This window comes from Triturus cristatus, chromosome 7 (assembly GCF_964204655.1).
Source record: "Triturus cristatus chromosome 7, aTriCri1.1, whole genome shotgun sequence".
NCBI classification, from domain to species: Eukaryota; Metazoa; Chordata; class Amphibia; order Caudata; family Salamandridae; genus Triturus; species Triturus cristatus.
Genome location: NC_140590.1, coordinates 1292248808 through 1292260874, shown reverse-complemented (window position 1 = coordinate 1292260874; position 12067 = coordinate 1292248808). Strand labels below are relative to the sequence as shown.

At 50.1% G+C, this 12067-nt stretch overlaps 1 pseudogene; it reads left to right on the top strand.

The window, feature by feature from the left end:
- LOC146811920 (kinesin-like protein KIF22) overlaps positions 1 to 12067 on the top strand; it is a 91815-nt pseudogene that overhangs the window by 63048 nt on the left and 16700 nt on the right.

The following is a 12067-nucleotide window of genomic DNA, read 5'->3' as shown; positions in this document are numbered from 1 at the left end:
TACTGTGGGTTTTTCCATGTAATAACCATCGAACTTGACGCTGTCCCAGATTTACAAAAACATGTAAACCTGGGGAAGTGCCAAATCTGTATACCTGCCAAGTTGAGGAGTAGGTGTGACCTCCTGAGGTGAAACAACTTCATTTCACCTTGTTTTTTTCCTTTTTTCCAAGTGTGCTGCAGCACACATGGAAAGGGGAAAACGCCTCTGAGGATTATTTTTGTGCAGGAAGGTGCCCCTCCTAAAAACTATTCTGCCTGCAACAGAGGCACCCTTGCACTATGGTCGAAGGGTGCCTACGTTAGCGCTAGGCTGTCGAAACGGTGCCAATGCAGGCAGAAAGGACAGGAATGGACCATATTGCTTAAATACGGTGCATTCCTTCCCTTTCACTTTGGAGTAGGGCAGCACAGCAAGCTGTTTTGCTGCACTGCCCTATGGCAAAATGCTGTGAATGACGTCCTAAGTGTAACATGAAGCTTCCACTTGCAAGAATAGGGCAAGCAGAAAGATGTGTATCTCTCCAAGTCTAAAGGAGATTTCTGCTGTTTCTGTGGGTATACCAATAGAAAAGTAACATGAGAATTAGAACTTCCTTATGTCCTTTCACACCACCAGTAGCTAATCAAATCATTATTTGAGTGCATCTGCAACATCACTTCAGTTTTCCAACACTTTGAATAGGGAATTTGTTTCTCACCCTTGAACATCTAGCCATCCTGGTACATGATGAACAGAAGGCCTCTTTCGACCATTGTTTCTCCTCATTTACTGCTAAGTTTCCCTCCAAGCCTCTCTATCAGCAGACTAATACAAACAATAAGCCTTTCTCTAGCTAATGAAAATCATGATAATAAACCTTCAAAGAAAGAAAGAACATGCTAGCCAAGGAGAATGCATTTCAACTGAGGCCTGTAGTCAGGCTAAGTTTAACTAAACATTTAGGGGCTTATTTAGAAGTTCTTTTCGCTGCCGGTACATCACTTTTTCCCATATTGAAAGTGAAGTACTGGTGGTGCAAGGGGCTTGTAAATAAGCCCCTGTGAGAAATCGCAGGACGGACATACCTGTGTAGCACCCTGGGAGGGTTCTTTTCATGGCCGGCGCAATCCTCCCGATATTCCAGGAAAACTGGACGGCCAAAGACTACATTACCCATGCACACCCCCTGTCTCTCCACAGAAGGAGATCAAGGAGCACCCGGAAGTAGGTGGGGTTGACCTCGGAAGTTGTATCCAAGACCCAATGAAAGGTGGCGGTAGCGGAGAGCTAGTGTGGCAGAACAGCGGTAGAGAAGACTGAGGACGACGAGACGAGCACCAGAGAGAAGGCGGATCCAGTACGGCGGTGGCAGAAGGCGAAGACAAGAAACGGGATGCTTGGAAGGAAGGCGGCGACGTCGTGGACCCGGAAGAGCAGTGGTGTGAGGAGTGGTGGTGTCCGACTGAGGATGCTGGGGAGCGACTGCAACTCTGGAGAGTTGCGGCGGAGCCGGTGAGTACAACCGTCCCAAGGGATCAAGGGGGGGACGAAAGGGGTAGTGGGTAATGCCTGAAAGAGAAAAGGGTGATACGTGTAGAAATTCCTCCCTAGCCTCAGACTGAGTAGAACTTGTTTAGACCATAGAAAAGAACGACCTCAGCGCACCCTTAAGCATATCCGGATAGTACCGGTTTCTCTGAATCTGAGAAACCTCCTAAATACCGAACCCGTCTCAGGAGTGTAAAACGGAAAAAAAGGGACACCATTGACACACAAGAATAGTGTCGTAGTTGTTTTCTGTTGCCCTTTTGTTTTATTTACGTCTTCCCCTTCCCCTCACAAACCCTAAGAACCAGACAGAGAGAGCACTTCCAGGTGTGGTGGCGGTCATACTAAAAACACAAAGGAGTGTAACAAACTCATAAATGACGGCTCCTTCTCTCTTTCCTCCTATGAGCCTCCAGGAAGACAGCGATACGAGCGGCGAAGAGGAGTCCGGCACCTCGGGTTCAACGTCCCCTTTGGGTCCAGCTCAGGGAGCAACGGGAGGAGAACCAGAAGGAACTGTGTTTTCGCGACCTATCACTGCAACCTATCACTGCAACTTAAGAAAATAAAATTCTTTCTTTTGGAAAATATATACAGCCTCCTCGTCTGCATATCAAACCTGCCCTCCCACAGCCCCTTGCTTGCACTTTGAATTCATGGTTAAACATTTGCACATGTAACTTGAAGAATAAATGCAAAATGTGAGTAAAAGAATACATGATTTCATATACAAATAACTTGAGGTATAAGTGTAAAAACGTGAATAAATACATTATTTGATGTTTTAACTGAATGTAGGAAGGTGGAATCTGACTATATGGTTGCCCCCAACTTTTTGCCTGGTATTTGAGTGGTTTTTGACTAGTCTGGCTGGGATCCTGCTATCCAGGACCCCAGCCTATCTGCTTTCTCCCTAAAAACTATGTGAGTACCCTAGGTACTAACCAATTGGATGCTGAGGATACCCTGCCAGTCCCTTGTAGATGGTACCTTAGGTACCCAGGGCATAGGTCCCTCAGTAGGCCTACCAGGGCTGCAGCACTTATTGTGCCACCCTGGGACAGCCATACAAAATGACACCACCAGACCACTACTGTAGTCTGGGTAAGGTGGTGCTAGCACCCCTTACAGGGATATAGGTACCCTATATCCCACCCCATTACAACACATATACTCTCATAGGTCACCCCTATGGCAGGCCTTGGTAATCCTACAAGGCAGGGTGCTGAGGTATGTGTGAGGGGGGACCCCTACCCGAGTAGGGCCCCTCTGCAACCTTCGTAAAATCATTGCTGGGTTGTTTGTAGTGTAGCCATACCATATACTCTTAACCACATTACAAGTCTATCGCGATAACGTGATAACTTGAGAATGGCTACACAGAACCATATTGTGTTTGGTGTCAAACATGTAGGAATCGTACCCCCAGTCCAGCCATGGGCATGAGGGTACGATTACCCCCTGCTAGGGGGGCGATATGGGAAAAGCGGCAGAATTTAGACACCAATTTAAAAGTGCACACGTATCACAAAATGGATGGTACCAGCCACCCACACGACTCTGGCTGCCTGTTGCTAGGGAAAATCCCAGCTTCGGCAGCTGGACAATAGGGCTCCTGTGGCAGGGAGGTGCCAGCACCTTCCCAGACAGGATATGTGGATTGGAACAGGGTGGGTGCACCAAATGTCCGTTCAGAGTTGCACGTAGGCAGCTCCAGCGCCTGCATTCTGCATACACCGCTTGGAACCGGTTCAGGGGCATCCTGCCCCTCGCCCAGGCGGGAAACACACAAAGGGGAGAGGGTGTAGCCACCCTTTCCCGCCTCACCACTCATTGGTGGACACTACTATGGACACTCCCCTAATCTTGGGGATAAAGGTGAATAACGTGGCCCCAGAGCCTCAGATTAATCTTGAACTTTACAGTCTTGACCTTCGACTTGCTGCTGCCCAGCTGACGGAAGAAATCTCCCTTGGGATAAGGGAGTTATCCCCCTGCTTGGCAGGCACCTGAAACACTGCAAGTGACCCGGTTGGAACCTCGCTGCTCCTTCGGACTTCGACGACCTCCAGCTCCCTTGAGGTGGGTCTCCAGCGCATCCCAGAGGCCAGTGAGTGTGCTCAACGAGTTTGGGCACCGTGGACCACGTGGGTCCCGAGATCCCCAATACCCCAGGACACCGGCCACCTCTTGCATAGCACACGACCCTGACCAGTGGGGAAGTTGTGCTTTGGCCCGTTCACGAGCCAACCACTCTACAGCAATTGTGCCAAAGACCAGCGCCCTAGCCCCCTCCAGTGGCCCGTGGGTGTCCTTTTACACACGCCAAATTGCCGCCTCCCGCGGTCCCTTGTCTCTCGACTTGTGGGCCCTAGCGGAGGTCAATCTTCACAAACAAGAGTTACCCTGGTTGCTCCAGTCCTGCTCTACAGTCTCCTTGAAGGAGACCTCTCTCAGACCTCGTGGGTCTGCACCGTAGCAGATTTGTTCATCTTGCGTGTGTTGCGTTTGCCAAGGCTTAGTGGATCCAATCCGGACACTAACACCGCAGCGACCCTCATCCGACGTGGGACAGTCGCCCTCCAGAAGCTGGCCTTCCTTGAAGCCTCCCGGAGTCCGTGGCTGCAGATCCAAGCTACACCACCTTCCACCTGAAGCACTCAACATCGAAGGGCTCTTTGCTTTGAGCCTCCTGGTCACTTTGCTGTGACCCAGACTCTGTCCCCTCTGCTTTCAGGTTCTTCTCTTCAATCTTCACATCTTTGATCTTCACGAAATCATCAACGCTTTTGGCTAGCAGAACTTTTGACTATTTTCCCATTGAAAATCAGCCCGCCAGCCGACATCGAAATCGACCTATGCACCCGGCTTCCCTGGGGCAGGTAACAGTGGTACTTCGGTACTCTCGAGGTAGTGGGCTCCTCAAAAGCTTAACTCTAAAGTTTTAACTTTGAACTCCTGCTAGAAGTAGTTTAAAACTGTTTATTTCCAACCGCGACATTCTCCATAGGCTTTAATAGAGATCCCGATAGCAGCTACTTCCACTGCACGCGCCTCCCGTGGGTCCCCTTCCTCATAACCTGGGGTGGATTCTTAAGGGGCCAGGCATTGTCTGTAGAATTGTCGTGGTTCTTATACCACTATTTTAGTATATGGTTTGGTCCCCCCCTAGGGCCCAATGTTAACAGTGCTATTTATTTGTATCTATCAATGCTTGTTTAATTTGTAACTTTGCCATAGCCTCATAAAGAGACTGTAGGATTCTGTTTAGAATAAATACATATATTTTATATATTTTATATATATATACCTGTGTGGAATACTCTTTCATTTGGTCATTCAAGAGGTTATCTATGGTAAAACAATAAGCTTAACACTCCTTCAAGACTTAGCCTGAAGGCTGCTCTCCACAGCTACCACTAGGATAGCTTTCTTTAAAGGTTGTCTTTTAAACCTAACATCATAAGAGTCGAATTGGACTGGTGCAAGGTGGCCACTATAACTAATGACCAGCATATGCCAGGCCAACTTCTCACACTGAATATTAGTGCGCACATGTATAAATCTCTATTCTCTACAGTGAGTACATTTAATTAATATTAATTGTTTCACACATGATAATGGCATTAAGGCACACAGTGAATATAATGTCAAAAGCACATATATAATTGCATTAATGTGATATGTAAGGGTGGAGTCTAATTTCGCTGCTCCACAGACAACCAATGGTAAGCAATGGGCAGTCTATAAAACCATTGATAGAAAACAAAAGGTCTCAAAGAGACAGTGCTCGTGCTGTCTAAGCGAGACTTGAAAAAAATTAGGCCCAAAGTTTTTCATAGAAACCCATCATTGGCACTTGCTGCTGTTGAGTGTTGATTCCAACTCATGCCTCTTTCTTCCACCACACCATCCTATACTTCCTGTTTCTTTATCTCACTGTTTTAGATAATTTTTCATCTTTGCTTTCTCACTGTTTTACTGCCTTTCTCTTCATCCCTCTTGCTTCCTTTTTTGCCTTTTTAGTTCTTGTCTACGTACAGCTTTCTTTAGCTGCCTGTATGCAAACCTATTGTTTCCTAAACATGAAATATACTTTGTAGATGTGTGTATAGGCTCACCTCAAAATACTTATCTAACACAGGTTCTTTAATAGGAGTGGAAGGTTTTTGTTTTTATTGCAACTCTGCTATGTCAGAAATAATTAAAGCATGTTGTAACAAATTAGACTAACAGTTTCTTTGTGTTTTCTCACTCAATTTAGAACTCTGTAGAACTGAGAATTAATGTGGTTTCTACTGTGTTTTCTTCCCAGGTGGATTACCTGTTTTTTTTTCTCAGCCATGACCCACCTCTAGCCCCGAGTCCCTCGGAAGAAAAGAAGGTATGTATTGTAGGAAAGTAAGATCTGCTTCTTGTGGCTACCCCCACTTTTTGCTTGATGTCTCGCTTTTTTTGACTAGTCTGGCTGGGAACCTGCTAATCATGACCCCAGCCTAAATTGACTTGCATGTACTTTGGTACACTCCAGATTGGATACTGGGATACCCTCATCAGTCCCTAGTATATGGTACACCATGTACCCAGGGCATAGGTACCCCAGAGGCCTCCCATGGGCTGAAGCATGTATTATGCCACCCATAAGAGGCCATACAAAATGGAACTCTAGGTCTGCTACTGCAGCCTGTGTAAGATGGTGCTTGCATCACTTACATTAGATATAGGTTCACAATATCTAATAGTCACTACACATAAAACTTATAAGTCACCCCAATAGCAGGCCTTAACAATCCTGAAGGCAGGGTGCTAGGTTTTACGTGAAAGGGTGCCCCTGCATGAGTAGAGCCTCTCTGCAGCCTTCGGAGACCATTCTCCCGGGTTGTCTGTGACTCAGCCGGACATATAAGTAGAGGTGCATTATAACCTTTCGGTAATTGCTATCTCAAATGGCTGCATAGAAACATATTGAGTTTGGTGTCAAACACCTTGGAATCATACCACACCAGTAACTGGTGTGGGAAGTATGATTCCACCCTTCTGAAGAGAGCTTCGTGGGGTCACTGGTCTTACCGGTGCCAGCCTTCTCGACCCGGACAGCACAAAATGGATGCTGCTGACCAGAGACACTTTCTGCCCTCCTGCTGCCGAGCAGAGGAAGGCAGCACAATAGGCATTCTGTCACAGGGAGGTGTGACCACCTCCCAGACAGGATTTAGTATTGGGGCTGAGTGGGTGCACTCTGAGAGTGCCTGAAAGTCTGCACTGGGGGCACATTTGGTGTCCCTGTGCATAGTCCAGCTCAAACCAATTCTGAGAGCCATTGGCTCCAGCTCTGGCGTGAAACTGGACAAAGGACATGGGTGTAGCCACTCCTCTGCCCCTCCCCTAGGAGGGTCCGCTGAATCTGTTTAACCCTTACCCGTGGGTATAAAATGGGTTACCTGGCTACAGGACTTTGGATATTATGTGGACAAGATTCTACAAGAAGCCACTGACCTTCGACCGTCTGGACACCTGGACTTCACTTTGTCCCCCTTTACTGTCCAAAGCTTAGTTTATGCCGTGACTTTATACAGGCTCCGTGCAGGACCTGTGGGGCACTTAAGAATATCCCTTGGAGTGAAGGAGTTGCTACCCTGCTTCGCAGGCACCTAAAGTGCAACTGACCGGTAGCTGCTCCTGAACGACTTCGAAGATTTCAGCAACACAGGAAGTGTTTGAGGCCAGTGGCCCTCGTAGGGGCTGCGTAACCCAAACCCTGTGCACCGCATCCATTTGCAAGTGAATATGCTTGTTGGCGATTCCTGAGCTTGTGCATTGGACTCCGTGTGGTCCTGACCCTGAGCAGTATTTGCACCAAAGAACTCTGGCCTTCGCTCACCGTGTACTCAGTGTCTGGTACTTTGCAATCTTACTCGAGGCCCCATCGCGACTCCTGGTCCTTCAGCCTATGGGTCCTTCTGAGGATCATCTTGATTGTTCTTGGGCTTTCCTGGTTTCTCCAGACGTGCCCTGACTCTCCATTGCTTGGAGAGACCCTGGACCTTGCTGGTCCCCGACCATATAACCTGTTTGTTCTTCCTGCACGGGTTGCTGTTGCCAAGGCTTGTTGGTGCTCCCACCAGATGCCGACCCCCTCAGCACTCGACATCCTTCGTGGGACAGCTCACCTCCAGCTCCTGGTCATCCTCTACGCCTCCGGGACCTCGTGGCTGCAGAGTCAAGCATCCCTTCTTCGCACCTGAAGCACCCGACATCGGTGGGAATTCATTTACCGAGCCCCTGGTCACTCTGAAGTGACCCAGACTCTGTCCCCTCTGCTTTCAGGTTCCTTCCATCCAGAATCCAGGCGTGGATTCCACCGGACCTTCACGGCAGCAGTACTTCTTCACTTCCTTTCATAGAGAACAACAAGAACTTCCAACGCCACTTCAGACCTCTGCACCCAGCTACCCTGGGTTAGCTAACTCCGATACTACGGTATCCACGGGTGGGGTAACTCTTTAAACTCTTAAGTTCCGAAGATTTAGCTTGAAGTCCTCCTAGAAGGGTCCTTTAACTTTGCAACCGCGACTTTCCCATAGAGTTGTACGGAGCACGTGTTCATGTTTCCTCACTGCACCCGTCCTCCGTGGGTCTCCTGTATCATCACCTTGGGTGGCTCCTTGGGGCCCCAGCGATTCTACGTGTTCCAGGCACTGTGTCTAGTCAAGTCGTGATTGTTATACCACTATTTTAGTATATGGTTCGGTCTCCCCCTGGATCCCGATGTGTATTGTGCTACTTACAACAGTTTTATTAATCCAGTATTGTGTGCTTTGTGTTCTATCCTCATGTAGAGGATAGTAGATAGTGTCATATTAATAAATAGATATTTTTATATAACTACTGTGTGGTTCTCATTCATTTAGTCATTCAGGTGATATTTTGGTAATACAAGCGGATTTACATTCCTTCAAGATTAAGCCTGAAGGCTGCTCTCTATAGCTACCACTAAGATAGCAAATCAAATCATTCTTGACCCTGTTCCTCATGGGAACAAGTCAAGTCAAGAAAACTTTATTTCGGAGGATCTCCATAAAAGTACATAAAATGAATATAAAAACATTTAAGAACAATAGATAAAATGGTTAAAAGTTGTTGGTGCAGCCGCAGGGCTAGATACCTGGTAGTTACATATAATCTTGTGCCTTATAACAGAGTACAAAAACGAATCATGGTGACATTTTTTTTAATTTTCTTTTTTAAAACCTTTATTCGTATAATTCAGATACACAGCTATTCAGCCGACAACCCGGAGGTTCGGCAGCTCGTCGATCAACACGCGCAATCATCTATAGCTCTCATGCAGGATAAAAACAAAGGTTCCAATTTTGAAAACGAACACAACAAGCAAGGCAATAGACATCATAAGTTCGCGTCAGTTCCCAACGAGGGGGCGGCCCCATTTCCAACATCAGAGCAAGCCACCGATTGAGAGGAGGAGGGAGAAGCAGAGGCGCTTAAATTCTAACAGGAGGTGCCTCAGAAAGACCCAAGTCGGAAGTGAGGCTAGGGGGAAAGCTGCTCCTCTAGTGGTTCGGTGGCAGGAGGCAAACATATGTACCCCCTGTACTGGTTCCAACCTCCCCACACCTTATGCCATTTCTTGGGCTTCCCCCGCGCACTATACACTGTTTTCTCCCGAAACATGCACCAGTCCATGTTGTCCTTCCACGCATCCAGGGTGGGCGGGCCAGGGGATCCCCACAATCTTGCAATATCTCGCTTGGCCACCATATTACCTAGGGTCACCCATTGAGTCTGCGCAGCGTCGTAGTCTGTAGGACCCCACACATTCAAGAGACAGCGCCGCGCCTCTGGGTGCAATACGATACCCGTGACCTCCTGCATCACAACGTGAATCCGCTTCCATAGCTCTGCAATCACACCGCACTCCCATAGAATGTGCAGAAAGGTGCCCACCATCCCGCAGCCCCTCTTACACAGCCCATCCTCGGAGAAACCCATATGGACCAATCGGGGGCCAGTGACATAGACTCTGTGGAGTATCTTAAGCTGGACCAGCCGCAACCTGGCGGGGATTGCAACCTCTTTAGGAGAGGAGACAGCGTACTGCCAGTCCTCATCGTCCAGCTCAAGACCGTCTCTAGTCCACTGGTCCCGCACCCCCAGGAGGAGATCGGTACGAACGTTCACCAGCTTTTTGTAGATTAGGGAGATTGTGCTCTCCGGCATATGGCCGTCCAGGATCCGGTCCTCCGATGGAGAGGACTCGGGCACCTTTTCCCCCTCAACGAGGACCGACTGCAGCGCATGGCGCACCTGCGCATACCGGAAGTATTCCGTGCCCTCAAGCGCATATTCCGTCCGCAGCTCGTCAAACGACTTAATCCGCCCCTTGGTCAGCATGTCCCCCACCCTGGAGATGCCGATCAGATCCCATTTGTCGAATCCCTTAGAGTGCCAGAGTTTCCCCAGCCTGTGAGTCATACAACGGAGTGGCGAGGGTGAGCCTATCCCTCCATCCCAGTGAGTTCGTGACTGTCTTCCACACGTGCACCGCCACCCCGGTAGGCCCTGTGAGGGACCCAGCCGGGGGCCTCGAATAAAGTGCTCTATAGTAGCCACCACCCCGCAGCAACCACCGGTCCATAGCAAAGCCAGGGCTAAGCGCCGGACCGTATACTCCATGGTTGATCGCGCTCAGTTGGGAGGCCCAATAGTATCTTCGGATATCGGGAAGCGCGATGCCCCCGTCATACCAAGGGAGCGTTAATTTTGCTATCGCTATACGCGGGCGGCCGTCCCACAGCAGCGAACGCTGTAGACTCTCAACCTCCCGAAAGTAGCTGGCTGGAACCAGCTCCTGGGTGTTCTGCAGGGCATAGAGAAAACGGGGAAGAGACATCATTTTGAATAGCACTGCACGGCCAAGGAGGGAAAGCGGCAGCCGCCGCCAGCCCGCCACGTCCCGCCGCAGGCGCGCCAACGGAGGGAGCAGGTTCCTCTCATACCGCACCGTTGGGTCGGCAGAGATATAAATCCCAAGATACAGGAAACCCTCCCGGGGGATCTGGATCGGGCAGTTCCGCGGGGGAACCGGGACGTCTCCACACAGGGCATACAGATATGACTTACTCCAGTTAATGGTTAGCCCCGAATTCCTCCCGAAGGAGGTCAATATGTCGCAGACAACTATAAGGGACTTCCGGGGTGAAGTGAGAGAGAGCAGAATATCGTCGGCATAGAGGGAGATGCGGTCTTCGTGATCAGGGGACCATCGAATCCCCCTCACATCTGGGTGCCATCGTATCCAGGCCGCCAGCGGCTCAAGGGCGAGAGCGAACAACAGCGGCGACAGAGGACAACCCTGCCTGGTACCCCTCCCCAGGTCAAAGGGACGGGACGCCCTACCGTTAACCGCGACTTTGGCGAGAGGTCCTTCATATAATAGCCTTACCCAGCCCACAAATCCGGGCCCGAAGCCGAATTTCGCAAGCGCAGCCCACAGGTATGCCCACTCCACCGTGTCGAATGCCATCGTTGCGTCGAGCGCAGCCACCATGGCCGGCTCCCGCATCGTCCCCACCCTTGCGATCACTCCGTGGATGCGCCTAAGATTCAACGCGGTATTACGATGCGGGATGAAGCCAGATTGGTCAGGGTGGATCAGATCCCCGACCACCCTGACCAGCCGGTTTGCGAGGATTTTGGCAAGGATCTTCGGCTCAGCATTAAGGAGCGAGATCGGCCTATATGAGCTGCACCTGTTCCTGGGCTTGCCATCTTTATGGATGACCACGATCGTTGCCAGGCGCTGGTCAAGCGGGAGGCAGCCCGTCTCCCGCGCCTCCACAAACATAGCTCGCAAATGCGGAGCGATCTTGTCCGGTCGGAGTTTGTAAAGCTCAATTGGCAGGCCATTCGGACCCGAGGCCTTGCCCGGACGCAAAGAACGGATAGCCCCCGCAATCTCGTCGACTGTGATGTCGCCATCAAGATCGTCTCTGTCTATGTCGGAGAGGCAAGGCAGGGCGAGATCGTGCAGGAGCTCACATGAATCCTCCACTGGCCTGTCCGACACGGAGGTATAGACCGTGTGGAAGTAATCCGCAAAGCACTGGACTATGCCATCCGGCTCCGTGACCATGACGCCATCCTCCGTCACAAGGTCCGGCACAACACGATTGACCCGCTCCTTTCTATCCAGCCACGCGATCAACTTCCCGGCCTTGTCCCCGACGTCGTACAGACGGCCTCGCTGTTCCCTACTCAGGGCTTTGGCCGCATCCGTCACGAGGGCCCTGTACTCCGATTGTTTAAGGCTCAGGTTATGCAGCGCCTCCGACGTGACCTCCCCCTCCAGAGCCAACTCTAGATCCGCGATCTCCGCCTCAAGCTGGGCGACCTCCGCGTCTCTCCGACGCTTGGCCGCTGTTATCAAGGAGAGGGCCTCACCCCTAATCACTGTTTTGAACGCTTCCCACAAGGACACCGCCGACGTGACCGAGCCGAGGTTTTCTTGGAAATAACG